This window comes from Thermobia domestica, chromosome 12 (genome assembly GCF_964235325.1).
Source record: "Thermobia domestica chromosome 12, izTheDome1.hap1.1, whole genome shotgun sequence".
NCBI classification, from domain to species: Eukaryota; Metazoa; Arthropoda; class Insecta; order Zygentoma; family Lepismatidae; genus Thermobia; species Thermobia domestica.
Genome location: NC_137465.1, coordinates 51591509 through 51609181, shown reverse-complemented (window position 1 = coordinate 51609181; position 17673 = coordinate 51591509). Strand labels below are relative to the sequence as shown.

The 17673-nt window shown below is 37.3% G+C and overlaps 1 long non-coding RNA gene across 1 annotated transcript; it reads right to left on the bottom strand.

The window, feature by feature from the left end:
• Window positions 1–2258: 2258 nt before the first annotated feature.
• On the bottom strand, window positions 2259–9999 carry LOC145665708 (uncharacterized). The gene is made up of 3 exons (XR_014127611.1): window positions 9923–9999; window positions 8999–9184; window positions 2259–2789 (listed from the first exon to the last, which is right to left on the bottom strand). It is a non-coding gene; the product is annotated as an uncharacterized LOC145665708 (long non-coding RNA).
• Between the last annotated feature and the right edge of the window lie 7674 nt (window positions 10000–17673).

Here is a 17673-nt window from a genome sequence, read left to right as displayed (position 1 = left end):
AGAATAAAATGCGTAATCGTGGGTCGCTACACTGAAATATTTCCTTTTATTTAATTTTAAAATTAAATAGGGAGTTAAGTATGATCGTATCTCTACGGGTTAAGTGAATACTCCAATAGTTTCTGCAAAAAAGATTAGTTAAATACCCTACCACTAAGCTACTGTGTCCCCGCCCACTGAATTGTCTATTAAAATATATACAGTAGTTTTCTGATTTTTTTTCTTATAGGAAAAACCCAAAAGTACAAATCCGTAAAGATCTCTATTTTTACGTCATAAAATATATAATTCCTTATATCTTGGTTACTATCTTAGATATTGACAGCGAATTTTCATTCTTTTGCACAGCTCGATGAACCCTTGGAATTGCCTGAAGAAAACCTAGGACTGAACTAATCTTTCGATCGAAATTGTACTGAGGTACTCATTTAACCCATAGAAGTATCATCTTATTTAATTTTGTTGCCACCAATAATTGTTTCCGAAATTTCAAGATCTCGTACGCTTTTATTTCACAGTGTTTCTCCAGATGTTAGTTGTACTAGCTGGAAGTTTTGGGTAAACACATATTTCAAATACTGTTTACAAATGTCAGATTATATTTTCAAAAGCTTTTAAAATTTAATTTTGGTAGACTCCATGATGTTCTAACACTCCATGAAGATATCTAATTACTTTAAGATGAAATTGCTACTGGTGTTTATTAACTTTCCATGACCGATTTCGGAAATTTTAGCATCTAACACGAAAACCCCTTAACTGTGTTGGTCCTCCCTTTATTTGACAACATCTTGATAGCCGTTAGTCATATTTTAATTCAATTTCCGAATTGTAGCGTCAAGTATGCAAGCCCCACAAACCTATAGTTTATTTTCCCATACCTCGGTATCCGTAAGGCTTACCGAGTTGCAGTTTTCAGTAAAAAAAAAAAAAATCAGTTGTTTACATTTTAGAGACATGTATTTCCATATATCTAAAACGCAGAAATTAAGTACCGCATTGGAACCCCATTGGAGTACTCACTTACTTTTGCATAGCAGGGTAAAAACACCAGTGGTTCTCACTTTAAGGTTGAAAACACTCTTTTGTCTCTTCTCTGAGCATCGTGAATCTGTCGGAGCTGTACCATAGTCGGAAAGACTCACTGATCCTTCCTATAATGACCATGTAGTTAGAATTAAAAAAAGGAGTAGCCGTTGGAGGAAAAACAATATTTTAAAATCCTTACACCAGTAGTCGTCACCTTAAAATCAAAATGTTCCAGTAGTAGTCAGTATTTTCTACCAGTGTTCGTCACTCAAAACCCTTGACATAATTTATTCAAAAACGCACTGTGTATCAGTTTAGGGTTAAGAATACAATATAAAGTAGTAAGCTTAATAACTTTGCATCACTTTTAGCACTCAAGAAATAAAATAAAAACGTTTTTACATACCTTTTAAAGCAATTTCAGAGAGAAAAATGTTAACTGAATTCAAAAGTTAACTGTATATCACTTCCACGTTAAGAGTACAATATTAAATACTATGTTTAATAACTATACGTCACTTTAAACTCTCAAGAATGAAAATAAACGTTTGTACATACATTTTAAAAACAATCTGAGAAACAAAATAAGTTAACTGAATTCAAAATTTAATTATACATCACCTTAAGCTTGAGAATACACTATAAAATACAGAGATTAATAAAAAATGAAATCCTCAAGTTTAACGTCCCACGGTTATGCCGGTTAGGCTAAGGGAGACGGTGATAATGAGAAATGAGTGAAATGGTGGAATGAAGAAAGTGGCAGGAAATGGGAGAACCCCGAGAAAACCCACGAGCACGGTGTTTGTCTACTACAAAGTCCACACGGCGCGAGTTGGGATCGAACCAGGGACCCCAAGCACCGGAGGTGAACGCTCTACCACTGAGCCACCGCGCCCCCTGAGATTAATAGCAATGCATTACTGAAGAATGAAAACAAAAATGTTTTAGCTACCTATATTGTATTTACATGTTACCGGTATTTCTCATTAACTTTTTTTTTTGATACCTCATGATCAAGTGTAGGGATGCGCAAGAGAAAAGATTTGAGATTGTCTCCTCTCGAAAAGGTGCCGCGCAAGTTATGTCTCGTCTCGAAAACTGGATCCGTTTCTATTGGAAGAGCTCTATCTCGTCTCGAATTTCGTAACAAAAATTCTGTCTCGTCTTGTCTCGTGCGCATCCCTAATCAGGTCCATAGCCAAAAACTTCATTTCGGAGGGGGTTCGATAGGGCTTTGGGATATCCGAATTTAGATATAGATAATCGATATCGACAAACTATCGAAACTTGTTCGAAATATCGAAAAATACAGCAATATCGAAATATAAACAATATCAAAAATCGAAAATATAGAAATATGAAAGAGATCAAAAATATGGATATATCGATCAAAAATGGATATATGATCTTGGAATACGATTTGGTGGAATAATGAGGGAGAAAAATAATCATTGATTAAATATTAAATTGAAAAGAAATAAGAGCCTGACGCTCAAATACTTATCTATCCGGCACCCATCTTGATCCCCATAAAATATCATGAAGTGCTTGATTGATTCTAAACCCAATAATAGTAATAGTAATTTAACAATAAACACAGAATATATAATTTACGCACCTTGAAATGTAGAAATTAATGATTGTAATCCCCAGCTTTCCAATAGACGTTTGATTTCTCCAAATGAAGATTCGGATATCTTGTTTCTTCTCAAGCAATAATGGGTTACAATAATCAGTTGCAGTCCAAAGCCAAGTCACTAAGTTAAGCATGAAAATAAAGAATTCATTAGTTAGATGCATACTAAATCCTACGCATGTAAATCCGAATCTACTTGTATTAAATTGTAAATTTAAACAAACTAAATTATACTACTTTGGAAAGCGTCTCCAAATATAATGTTTTCATTCTAAAGTGAAGGAATTTTTAAAATCGGATGACCCGTTTGCGCTGTACACTCTCTATGCGCCCAATGTGAAATGAAAATGCAACATTGCCATTTACCTGGACCCACAACATAAGTGAGTGAAGTTACTGTCTTTTACGCTAACATGTCGATGGCCAGTCCCCGTTTCAAACAGTAACTTCATTCACTTATGTTGTGGGTCCAGGTAAATGACAACGTTGCATTTTCATTTAAAATTGGGTGCATAAAGAGTATACAGCACAAACATCTCGTCCGATTTTTTTTAAAAAGTGTTCACTTTAGATTGAAAACGTCATATTTCGAGATGTTTTTCCTCTTACATTTTGTTGTAACTCTGATAATAACAGAGTTACCCTATATCAGGGAACGTTTGAGACATCCTGTATACATCATAAGAAGTTCCTTTCTAAATTCTACACGGATGTGGTTTCATTGAATATGAGGTGGGTGATACACATTAGGCCTTTTGGGAGTACGTTACACGGACGACCGTAATTTTGTGTTCAAAATTTTTATGAACTGATGGGATATGTGATACATATGGCCACGGGCTAGAATTTTCTCAGTATGTCAAATATGCAATCAGATTTCATGCAGCTTAATTTGGTGAAAAGCTATTGCCAATTGAACGTTACATTTACCTCTTTCTTGCAGATGTTGAACCATGCCGTTAGCACGTGAGGAATGGAACGAAATAATCAAACTGTGGCGCGGGAGGAGTATATGTGCAGTGGTTGCCGATTGCAGAGTCATCCACAATATGACTCTGTGTCACATGTTTCAGTGTCACAGTAATTAACTAAATTTGAGAAGACGGGCACATTCGTGAACATACATCGTAGCGGTTCAAACTCGTGGAACCTTTTTCCTTCCCCATTTTGAACCGGTACATGAAAATGCCATTTTCTCCATGTTTGCCTGCGCCGATTTTGAAAATTCCTTCACTAATCGATTTCTCTCGTCGAGTACTACAAGAATCAGTTAAAATCTCGCGGGCCCTTTTTTTCTTCCCCATTTTGAACTGATACATGAAAATGCGATTTTCTTCATGCTTGCCTGCGCCGATTTTGACAATTCTTCACTAGTCGATTTCTCTCGTCGAGTACTACAAGAATCAGTTAAAATCTCGTGGGACCTTTTTTCTTCCCCATTTTGAACTGATACATGAAAATGCGATTTTCTTCATGCTTGCCTGCGCTAATTTTGACAATTCCTTCACTAGTCGATTTCTCTCGTCGGGTATTACAAGAATCAGTTAAAATCTTGCGCTCCTTTTTTCTTCCCCATTTTGAACCGGAACATGAAAATAAGATTTTCTCTATGTTTGCCGCGCCGATTTTGAAAATTCCTTCACTAATCGATTTCTCTCAACGAGTACTACAAGAATCAGTTAAAATCTCGCGGGCCCTTTTTTCTTTCCCATTTTGAACCGGTACATGAAAATGCGATTTTTTTTTTCATGCTTGCCTGCGCCGATTTTGAAAATTCCTTCACTAGTCGATTTCCCTCAACGAGTACTACAAGAATCAGTTAAAATCTCGCGGGCCCTTTTTTCTTCCCCATTTTGAACTGATACATGAAAATGTGATTTTCTTCATGCTTGCCTGCGCCGATTTTGACAATTCCTTCACTAGTCGATTTCCCTCAACGAGTACTACAAGAATCAGTTAAAATCTCGCGGTCGTCTTTTCTTCCCCATTTTGAACCGGTACATGAAAATATGATTTTCTGCATGTTTACCTGCGCCGATTTTGAAAATTCTTTCAGTAATTTATTTCTGTCGTCGAGTACTATAAGAATCAGTTAAAATCTCGCGGGCCCTTTTTTCTTCCCCATTTTGAACCGGTACATGAAAATACGATTTTCTGCATGTTTACCTGCGCCGATTTTGAAAATTCTTTCAGTAATTTATTTCTCTTGACGAGTACTACAAGAATCAGTTAAAATCTCGTGGCCCTTTATTCTTCCCCATTTTGAACCGGTACATGAAAATACGATTTTCTCCATGTTTGCCTGCGCCGATTTTGAAAATTCTTTCAGTAATCGATTTCTGTTGTCGAATGCTACAAGAATCAGTTAAAATCTCGTGGTCCTTTTTTCTTCCCCATTTTGAACCGGTACATGAAAATACGATTTTCTCCATGTTTACCTGCGCCGATTTTGAAAATTCTTTCAGTAATTTATTTCTGTCGTCGAGTACTATAAGAATCAGTTAAAATCTCGCGGGCCCTTTTTTCTTCCCCAAGCCAATATTTTTGTATATTTTGAATGTATTCAAGTATGGAACAAAAGTATTATATAATTCCCTTAGTAGGCTTCTCAACTTAATATTTTTCAACTTAAATTTTATTTATTTTAATTATTTATTTTCTTGTGACTCAATATTTAATTGCAATCGTTCATTGGGTAGGAGGGTGGCCATTCTCAAATATATAAATATAGTATTCATAAAATTTATGTGTTCTCGTACTATTAGTTTCTTCCACTAGACCTGGAAATTGCAAAATTAATACCTGGAAAACCTGGAAAATTCAGGGAAATTGAGTTCCATATTTATCTATGAACACTGCTATTTACAATTTTTTTCGAATAGGGAGAACTGTACAAAAGGGTGTTTTGGGAATGGTATAACAATAGGTTTCTGGGAGTGTTGTTCGAAATGAAATCTTTAAGTTTTACGTCCCACTATTATACTGGCTAGGCTAAAGATAACGGGGTGCTGTTCGGTGGGGGTCAGTGTTGCCAATTTTGGATAAAGTCGCTAAATAAGGGGAATTCTACCTCAACGATAGCGTAGGTTGACCATAAAATTTTCAGTTAAAAACGGGACAGGTTCTTGCAACCCTAGACTTTTAGATCTACCTTTGTTCTTATCAGTGCCTTGATATCAGATTTCCTCCTCTCTCTCTTTGTTACAGAGCGTGTACTTTTGAAAATGGAAAGACACGTTGAAATTTGTTCAACACACAACCAACTGCTAAAACCTCTGCTGCCTTTCGAGCAGTACTGCGAACTATAGAGTATGTTTAATATAGGGAATTTCAGTTCAATTTTTGCCTCTTTGTTATTATTAATTATTAATACTTTTAAAAGGAGTAAAGGTACTGGGTTTGTTATTTACTTCCTTCATTTACATAAAACGGGACGAATACTAGTTTTTTCCATCTACTGACGGGACGGCCGGAACACGCCCCTAAAACGGGACTGTCCCGGTCAAAACGGGACGTATGGTCGCCCTACGATAGCGACAAAAAATATTTTTTCCGATTGGAGACTTTTTTGGGTGATTTTTAAATGACGATTTACCTACTTACACATTTAGCGACTTTTTGCTGCAAACAAAATGTTCATCTGTAGAGGAGCATTATTAGTTCAAAACAGTTTTTTACGTTCTTTTTTTCTGTTTGTTTGTTTTAGTCAGCGCAACTGATGAAGAGTTTGGAAATACAGCGTACTCACTGCCCCACAATCCTGCATTGTTATGTTACCCTTGCCCTCTAACGAAGAACAACTACAAACTTGATGTCCTTTAGTTCGCAGAGTTTCCGTTGAGAGACACACGAAATACATCATTACCGATAGCAACAAGATTAGCTATAGATGCGTGAATAAAGGCGAAGAAGATGTTTGTTATATTTGCCCTTTGGGGTCTTTTAATTATTCTGCACTTTTTCTTTTACAAAAAAATTGCTTAACGTAAGTACTGTAGTGTTAATTATTTCGCAACTATTTTGACCACAATATGAACAAAAGTACCCGAAACAACCTGAAATAATCCCTGAATTAAAGGATTGGTTGCGCCCTGTTTACAAAGATGTGAGTAGAACCAGCGGCGCAAATCTGTCTTCAACATTGGGGGGGGGGGGTAAGACCGTTACCATATTTTTTTTGGCGATGTCCGAAATACTTATGAAGTTGAAAAACAATGTTGTGGAGGATCAGAGTTGTCTTCAGCGTTGGGAGGCTGCAGAGTTGAGGCTTATTCTGGGGGACATCTATTTTATCTCACGTTCCTTTGTAGCAATCGGACAAAAATAATCAAATTTCTCCCAAAAACACATTTCAAATCGGATTATTGGGGAGAAGTCCCCCTCAGTTCCACGATTGGAGGGGACATGTATCCGTCATCCCCCCCCCGGATTTGCGCCAGTGAGTAGAACATATTGTTTAATTTACATCTACAACTTTAAAACAATGCTTATAGACAATGAATTTCTCGATTATTTTTATAGCTACTTTTCACCCAAAATTGGAGTCGTCACCTCTCGTTTCGCAAACTTATTGCTAACATTTTGGAAACTGGTTGCGAAGAGAGCTACAATGGATGAGTCGAGTTATTTCGTCGCTTCCGCTGTGAACCTAAGTACAAGATTCCAAAGAGATTAAGAAAAAATGAAATGAAACCTTTGAATGGTGGAATGGTGGAATGAAGAAAGTGGCAGGAAACGGGAGAACCCCGAGGAAACCCACGCACACGGTGTTTGTCCATCACAAAGTTCATTTGACGGGGGCTGGGATCGAACCCGGAACCCGAAGTATCGGAGGTGAACGCTCTACCACTGAGCCACCGCAGCTCTTAAGAGATTAAGAGTCACAAACATAGTCACTTTCAATTTTGTAATATATATAGGTCTATATATTGCATCACTGACTGATAACTAAAATCCTTGGATTGTATATATAAAAGTCGCCCCCTGCCCGTAAAAAGCTTCACTCGAACTCGGAATCGAACAATTGCATCTGTAAAACAGTGCTGAGTTGATTTTAACGTTCCTTTCAGCAGCAAGGCTGTATGAGGCGTGGACCTACAGATTAACGTGGAATCCGAACCACATAAGATCCGGCCGGGAATCGAAAAAATGAAATGAAATCTTTGAGTTTTATGTCCCACGGTTATGCCGGTTAGGCTAATGGAGACGGTGATGAGTAATGAATTAAATGGTGGAATGAAGAAAGTGGGAGGAAACGGGAGAACCCCGAGAAAACCCACGCGCACGGTGTTTGTCCACCACAAGGTTCACTTGGCGGGGCTGGGATCGAACCCGGGACCCCAAGCACCAGAGGTGAACCTTCTACCACTAAGCCACCGCGGCCTCCGGCCGGGAATCGAACCCGGGTATCCCACGCCAAAGGCGTGTTCACTAACCACTTAGCCACGAGGGAGCTCATCTGTAAGGCAGTGTAAGCAAACAAAAAAACGCACACTGGATGTTTGCGCAACTGAGGATCAAAACATTCTCAATGGAGTATGAGAAATAGTTAACGTCAATCAAAGTGTGCTTTTGCTTATTCATTACTTCGTTAATACTTAATTCCTTCTAGAAATAGTGAAACTATACTATGAAGAAACACTAATAAACTAATAACAATTACGTTGTATTTCTTACCACACCACGAAAGTAATATACCATTTTTACCACCCATAGAATTTGAACCTAGTACTATACTGCATTAGTCACGCCGTAACGAAAGCTGAAATTCAAACCCCTGGCACTCGTAGCTGTTGAAGCTGTGTTGTAGCTACCTGTATATCACGCGGCCTGCGTTGGTACTCCTCAACATAAGTACCTCACAGCCCAAAGCCAGGAAACATCACAGACAGAAGACAGGAGCACAAGCAGTGCCTGACACTTAACGAACTCAAATCCGCCAAGACTCAACTCAACATGACCTTCAATTACGTTCTAGAAACCAAACCAATGCTAAGGCACAAACTTACCAACTTCCTATATGAAAACACAAGAAAAAGAATCTAACTTTTTTGGTTCCAAAGTGATGACATAACAATAATACTAAAAAGGTTTTAATTTTCAGTAACCAAAACATTAATTAACTAGGGAACATAACAAAGCAAAAAATAAATAAAAATAAAAATAAATTAAATTAAAAAATAAAAATCTGACAAGTAAACTCTCCCTGACTACTTTTTTTTTTAAAATTTCAGTGAGGCTGTAAAATATGTCAATATCTTCGTAAAATATATATATTTCAATGTAAACAAGTTCTTTAAACAAAAGAAAGCTTTGTAGTAGAGCGCTTACCTCTGACGCGTTAGGTCCCTGGTTCGATTCCTGCTCCCGACAAATAGGCTTTTGGTGAACACTGTAGGTGTGGTTATTCTTAAGACTTTCCAGTTTCCTTACATTTTCTTGATTCCACCATTATCATGTATCTCATCTCCCCCTCACCTTCTCTCTTACATTGATGTACAATCATGGGGCGTTAAACTAAAAGAAAAAAAATCTTGCAAATATCCTAGTAAAAATGAGTTTTCTAGACTACACAAGTGGCCCCGCGTAGGGTAGTCGCTAGCGCTCTCGCCTTCGGTGCGAACGGTCCCGGGTTCGATCCCGGGGGAGAACTCGGTCGAAAAAGTATCAAAAGATTTTAAGTCCAGCCATCCTGAATGAGGTTTCCTTGGGTTTTCCTCATTCACAGCAGGCAAATGCCGGAGTGGTACCTAACATATAGGTCCCAGGCCGTTTTCTTCCTTCCCCAATCCTTTCTTCCCTTCCTTTCCCCGGATAGTGTACTCACCGAGGAAAGTCATTCCTCATATGTGACGGAATAACAAGGCCATTGATGTCGAAAACCCAAAAATCTAAATCCTAAATCTTCACTACACAAGGAAATTTTCGCGCTGAAAACGGTTTATTAGCAATTATGTTAAGCAGTCCTGTAGTAAATCTGCACCAAGTAATAAATCGTCACATATAAAACGGAATGAATAAACACATAACATTCATTTTGCTACCTTGAAACGTAAAATGTTTCAAAACATTAATATTCAAAGTTTTCGCAAAATTCAGATTCACCCATTCCATTCTCCTCAATCATTAACGAGTTACAATAGTATGAATTGTCATAAACTACATTACTTAGTATTATATTAAAGCAAGTTACACTAAAAGAATATATAATTAATGGAATATTTAACTAAAATAATAGTTAACTATTGTACTTACCCAGGCTTTTGTTTCCTTCCTCTCTTCTTTTCCGTTTGTAAACAACCTCGTTTCGCAAGCAAAAGACGGTAGTTCAATGACGTCAGCCATGGCTAAAGAAAGTGTCTATAGGCGGTCAGGATCTCACACACAGATGGACGTATATAATATATAGCTGACGTATGAAACATACGTATACGTATGTAATATACAGAAGATTGTTAGATGTCAGATATCCTGCAGCAGCATAATGTAACATCTAAGCGGGTAAAAGGCAATACCTGTGTAGCATATGGATAAAGTACGCTCCGTACAGATTTCCTTAGTAAACATAACGAATCCTTGTATTTGTACAATATACCGCTGTCCGGATAATGGATTTTTCTCAGTGCACATTCGTGATGGTGTTCTTCCAAAACTAAAGAGAAATGTAGTATTGAACATCGGTAATACGGTACACCATAGGTGTCGACGGACATAATGATGTACCGGAGTGTCGTATTCCTGTTTCTTCTCGAGTATTTGGCGGATGGTAGATATTTGGTCAATATGAGATCAATTACGCCTAAAACCGCATTGGTAACCTCTGATAATTTCATCTGTGTGGTGGGTCTATTTTGCTAACATAATGTTTGAGAGAATTGAGATGAGGTGATTTTGAGTTTAACGTCCATTTAGCAGCGAGGTTATATGAGACGTGGACCTACTGACTAACGTGGAATCCGAACCACATGAGCTCCCGCCGGGAATCGAACCCGGGCCTCCCACGCCAAAGGCGCGTACGCTAACCACTTAGCCATTGAAAGCTCTAGTAGTTTTTTTTTCAAATCACTTTGATGGTAGAACTTAGGTTACGAAAAGGGGTTGGAAAATATACAAAAATAAATAAAATTTAATAACTCTTGAATCACCTGACCGAACTCGATCTCATTTTCAACATAGTTTAGAATCGGACCTGAGATAGTTTCTGTCATATCACTTTGACCGAGCAGTTTAGGGGAGGGGGAGTGGAAAGATATTTTAAAATGATCTAAAATGACCGACATTAAAATGGAATCTTTAGTTTGGTAGCTCGCTGAGATAAACAGTGACACTTCCGATGATGTTTAAATACAAATTCAGTCCCGTAGCTTGGCGAAGGGAAGGGAAGAGATTTAAAAATGATCTAAAATGATCAATATTAGTGTCTAATCCATAGTTTTCGAGGCAGTGTTGGGTAAGTTACTTGTAAAAATGTAACGCGTTAGAAGTTACTTTACTTTCTCTTAAAATGTAACGCGTTAGTAACGCGTTACTTGCCCCCAGAAAGTAACTGTTCCTTTACTTCGAAAGTAACGCGTTACTAGCGCGTTACTTTTAGGTCCGAAACTTTAAAAATGTGAAAAAAATTATGATTTTAATTTTCCGTACTACTATTACTACAGCTATTATTATTATTATTATTATTATTATTATTATTATTATTATTATTATTATTATTATTATTATTATTATTATTTATAACAACACTGCATATAAAAAGAAAGATAGGCGGTTTGTATTTGAATATTAAACAAGTAGTTGATTGTCAACCTCGGCAGTCGTGAAGTCTAAGAGTCAAGGACATTGTTCACGAGCTTCTGAATTTGGGTTGAGGGTCTAGGTTGAGTATTCGGGTTCGAGCCAAACACTGTTGAAAGTTATAGGGCACTGGCCAAATGTCTTCAAAACTGCTCGGCCCGGGTTTAGAATTGTCAACGACTCGAGTAGCTCGGCTCACAGCTCATTCACTATCGACCCGAACTGAGAAGTGAGCCGAGCCAACAGCTCACCCAACTGACTCGGATAGAGCCCTCGGCTCAGTTGAACCGAACCGAGCAAATGGCTCATCCCTACCAAGCCAGCTCACGCCGATGGTTCACCCCAAGTGAGCCGGCTCGAGCCATTTTCTCAGTTGAGCCAAGCCCAGCTGAGCTTGTTATAAAACATCTCTTGTTTTCTCGTTATCGAGACGAGATGAGACGAGATGCGAGCAGTGTCCCCTCTCGTGGGCAACACTAAAAGTATTCCATGGCTTTCGTTTTCCAGTGTAATCAGTCCATGATTTTAAGACGACTTAAAACGAACGAGCCATTTATTAAACTCGACTGCACTCGAAACTCGACGCGAAAAACTGAATCGGCTCGGAACTCGACTCGATTATATTACCCTTGACTTCACTCGAAACTCGACCTGAATTCGAGTCGAGTCGAGTTTTAGCTTGACTCGTTTTCATCCCTATGCGTTAGAAAAAATGGTTGCTTATTATTATTCTGCTAAACTAATTATATAATAATAACAATGTTGTTATGTAAAACTAAAAATAAAGAATATAGAGACACATTACACTACTCTATAATCAACGGGACTCTAGGATAAGCAAACTGATCTGAAAGAACTCCAATATTACATACCATCAGCAAACTATTTTCTAGTAATAAAGTAGGCCTGCTCATCAAAACACAGTTTACTCAAATTAACCCCTTACTGTAAACCGTTAATTATGGCACCCTAGTTGTTCATAAATATTTTCCGCCGGGGCGCTTCAGACACTTTACTTTTAAATTCTGTCTACCATCATCCTCGGCTCTTAAGAAAAAAGTATTCTTTCAAATGTTCGAACGGTAAAATATTTTCGTTCTTCATCTTTATAAAAACAACACCAATCAAAGTAAAATAGACTACCGGTATCATTGCATTCTTAGTTAACTCACTGAATGTATTGATTTGGAGCTGTCAAAATCTACGACAAAATCTTCCAGGTGCTTGCAATCAGTACACGTGATTTCCTTAAGGCTGTCCTCAATCTTCAAACAGCAACTGGCACTACGGACTTATCTGTTTCTCTGTGTGTTGTGACTGTCGGTCACTGACATACGTAGTTCACCCTCGATTGTTTCATTCTGAGAAATTCATTTACAGGAAAGAAACATTTGTTTCCGAAAAAAATATATATATACATATATTGTAGTTACTCATCTGAAATGTAACGCGAAAAAAGTAACGCAAACTAGGTACGTTACTCAAAAATTTGTAACGCGTTACCGTTACAGTTACTTTGGAAAAAATGTAACGCGTTACTAGGAAACGTTACTTAAAAAGTAACGCGTTACAAGTAACGCGTTACTTGCGTTACGTTACTTCCCAACACTGTTTCGAGGTCGCTAAGGTGAACAGTGATACTTCCGATCCCATTTAAATGCAAATTCAGCACCGCAACTTGAGGGTGGAAGGAGATATATAAAAAATATCGAAAATGACCATTATCAATGTCGAACTCATGGTTTTGAGATATTTAAGATGAACAATGACACTTCCGATGCCGTGCCTCGCAACATGGGGGAGGAGCAGATATATAAGTTTATTGAAAAGTGACAGTGACAATATTAGTGACAAATCCATAGTTTTCGGTGTCTCTGAGACGAACAGTGACACTTCTGATGCCGTTTGAATCAATGGCAGATCCAGGGGGCGATCGGGCCGATCGCCCCCCAGAAGACAAGACTTTCTTATTTTATATATATATAAATAAAACCTATTCCAGAGTTTAGAACTCTTAAAAGTACACTGAGAAAAAAGTACTAAGATTTCCGTGTGAATACATCATATTTACGCGGGTGCGCTCCTTAAGTAATGTAATTTCATGTATAAAAGTACAGCAGGTGGGAACACCATGCCAAGTCTGGAGTTAGGCGTCGGACTAGACTCGCTGTGATGGGATAAATTTATTCACATGATTGAATTCGTGTTAAAAACTATTACTCTCGTAAGGTAGGGAGTCACAGATTTAGAAAGAGCCAAGAGGGGACACTCGTAGGAAGGTAGTAACAACATTATATACGGTACCTAAGTTACCACCATCGGAATGGGTATGGCGTTAATTATAGATTTGAAATGGTGGTCCCACAATACAAAATTTTCGCTGGACGGTGGTGTAAATCGTACTACTGATGAAACAACATTACTTAATGTGGTGACGCGCGTAACCTGGTAAAAACAGCATTTACATACCGACTGGATTATGCATTTTTCTCCGTGTAGCTCTAAGTAGTAGTATTACAACCCACCGCTACCCCCCATAAGTGCGACCTGGATCCGCCCCTGGTTTAAATCCCAGTTCAGCCCCGCAACTTTGGGAGGAGGAGGGGAGAGAAATATAAAAATAATCGAAAATGACCGATATCAGAGAGAGCTTTACTAATAGTAAAAAGTGACTGACTAACGAAATATTATTATTATTATTATTATTATTATTATTATTATTATTATTATTATTATTATTATTATTATTATTATTATTATTATTATTATTAGTTCAATCCAGCGAAGCGAGTAATTGATGCTAGTAATCTATATTCACAAGTGAGACTTCAAATACGCCGTTATTTTCTATTTCTAATACAGGTCAAAAGTATTTACATAAATTGAGTTTACACAAAAGACAGACAATTGAGTCGCTTTCAGTTTTCACTCAAATCATTCTAAAATATTAAGAGGTTTGATATAATAATTATTATTTTAATTTTCTCTCTCTTTTTTTTTGGTCAATATTGCTAAACATATCATCATCATCATCATAGCTATCCTGCCATTATTGACAAGTTACTTGCTGCAGCAGAAGGTTCGACATTCAGTGGTCCTCAGCTAGTCTGTTCGTCTTGACGTAGCAATTTTCTGTTTTAATACCTTCCTTCAACTAGTCTCTCTCTCTTTCGTTCTACAATACCTTCTAGCACGTCCCTGATAATACAGTTCCTCCTCAGCCAATATCCTAACCAGTTCCTCTTCCTCCTCTTAACAATATCTAAAATTCTTCTTTTTTCCCCTACTGCTAATATTTCTAACACCTTCTCATTCGTTTTCCGTTCAACACAGCTAATTCTCTCCTTTTTTTCTCCATGCCCAGGTTTCGAAAGCCTGTAATTTTTTTTTCATCGCTTTTGCGCAATGAGCTTGTTTTTGACCCATAGAGTACATATTGGAATCAGCGAAACAAAATCTCAATATTTAATTGGAAGTTTGTTTAAGACAAGGATTAGCATACTTTCTTGATTTGATTTTGGTATTGATTTTCTTTCATACGTTTCAGGGGTAGCCTCCCCAGTTTGGAAACCAGTGGAGTGTTGGATCTGTTTAAAAATATAAACAGATTACGAAACGTTGTGATTTAGGCATATCTTATAAGTAATGAAGCGTTGGCACCCACTAAAAATAAAATAAATGTCGTCACCTATGTTGTACACTATCATCATACTTACACGAAATTAAACTGTATTACATTTAGAAACATATATTGTATTTCCGTTACTATTGGCGCATTGTACAGTTTATTGTCCCTTATATCTATAGTAAAATTTACCTATAAAAACTTGAGATTTCTTAAATGCAAGACGTGCAAGACTCTTGCATGCAAGACCAAGACTGGGTGTGCAAGACCAAGACCAAGGGTCCCAGTGCAAGATCAAGACCAAGGCTGGATGTGCAAGACCAAGACCAAGACCATCCCGGTCTTGGTCTTGGTCTTGCATTTGCTCATCACTATTCTATTTATTATTATATTATAGACGTATTATTTTGGTCTCCTTCGGAACGGGACCACTCTCAGATCTCCGAGGGGGAAGTGCTCCCAAAAATACGTCTGGAAGAAACACTGCATGTAACACATTATTAAAAGTGCATAATTTTACTAGTAATACATATGTCACTGTTACGAGAAACCGAACAACAATAGATACAGTTTCTTACTTAATAGTAAATATTTTTCATACGGAGAACATACATAAAAATATAATATATTCCAACAAAACAAAGCTTCCAACTGTATTACATTGGAAACTAGCTATACCCTTTTAGGTCTTTAAAACTTCATTTTTATCGATTTTCAGCAAAATTGAAGCATACATCATCCGAGTAACTCTGAATGATGTATTTTAGTGAATTAGAAAAAAAAAACAAAGAAATCCTGTAGTATATATCTGGACTAGAAAGGAAAACCAAACAAAACATTGTGCAAACACATCTCAATGGTTGAGTAATATCTTTCATTATGAGTAGGTAGTTTGTTTAGCTTGCAGTGGAGCTCTAAGCTCTTCTCTCCCCACTTAGATTGCAGTGGAGCTGTAAGGCCTTGATTTCCCACTTACCTATCAGTTAAGCTATAAGGTCTTGTTTTCCCACTTAGCAGTGGAGCTCTGTTGAGAACTTTACCTCTCTCAGACCTTTAAGAGATCCTTACCACAAAACCACCCAGCCTGCAGTGGGGCTTCAAGGTTCTCCTTTTACTACTTACTTTGCAGTGAAACTCTTCGGAAATCTAACCGCTATCATTGCTTACAGCGGAGCATTGGGAATTCTACCCCACCTCATATAGCTTGCAGCGGAGCTTTGTGAGGAATCCTTCCCTTAGCCATCTGGTCTTAGGATACCTACTGAATATGAAATTGTATCATACTGTTATACATGGAAGTTTTGTAATAAAATTGGCAGTAGAAAAAGAACGATTTCCGTGTACAATTTCCGTACCTTCTACCTATATCAGTAGAGCTTTACAATATACATCAGCCATGTTCCACACAGTATGATTTCACTGACAAATCAGTCCGTTCCAAAATGTGCCATACAGTGTTATTCAGTGGAATGCTTCAATTAAGTATGAGAATTTACCCCCAAGCACGATATTTTGTTCATCTCGATGTGAGTTATGAATTGATATGTCTTCTCTTTGAGACAAAAACTAAATGTTTAACTGTTAATCATAATCGTTGTCAGCATCATTAACCATGATGTCTTGCTAATGTCTCAGTGAAACCATTTGATAACGATATCAGTTTCATCGTAATAGAGAGACGATGTAGAGCCTGGTTTTCGTAGGTTTATAGGAGAGCGTTCTTCTTGACTTCCTCAAAAACCACACAGGAAGATTTAGGTACACTGATATCACTTTGATTAGTTTGATGAGATCTATGTGATTACTATATATATCCCTTCTTTGGATATTTTTTTCATTGAAAAGCCGATCCCAACTAACTAGAAGGAAAAGATTTAGAAGATGAAACTAACAATAATGTAATTTTTATTTCGTTACTATGCATTTTGTAATACGGACTGGTTATCGCCATTATATTAGATACAAATTAATAAGATGAAACTTTTCTTCGGACATCATAATTTTTGTGTACTTTTTTTCAGGACATTAGATCTTGTTCTGTCATTCAGTTGAAATTATTGATAAAGTTAATACTACATTATTGTCGTTGATATTTATGTTATCAACGAACTTATAAAGTTCGTTACTAAATTTTCTATGTCTGTGTGTCTGTCTGTCTATCTGTTAGTTGCGATTTTTTTAAATTTTGAGCCCTCCATTCGATAAAGCATCAAAAACTATCTAAAAAACTGATGGAATTTTCTGCGTCACTTACCATCCCCATGATATTGGCGAAAAAATTGCCAATTTCCGTGGATTAAAGGAGTCATATCTCGGGAACCTAAGAGGATGGTGAATATTTTTGTATCAAATAGGAACCAATGGCCACTATCCAACTGGCCACTAGCAAGTTGGCCAGTGGCCATCAGTAAATATTGGTACCAAAATGTTCACCATCCTGTTAGGTTTTGATTTACATCAAAATCATCTCACTATGACTTACCGTTCCCGAGATATTGACCGCAAAATAGTTCCGATTTCGGGAGATTTAAGGATAGATATCTCGGGAATCGTAAGTCATAGAGAGATCATATTGGTGTTGACCAAT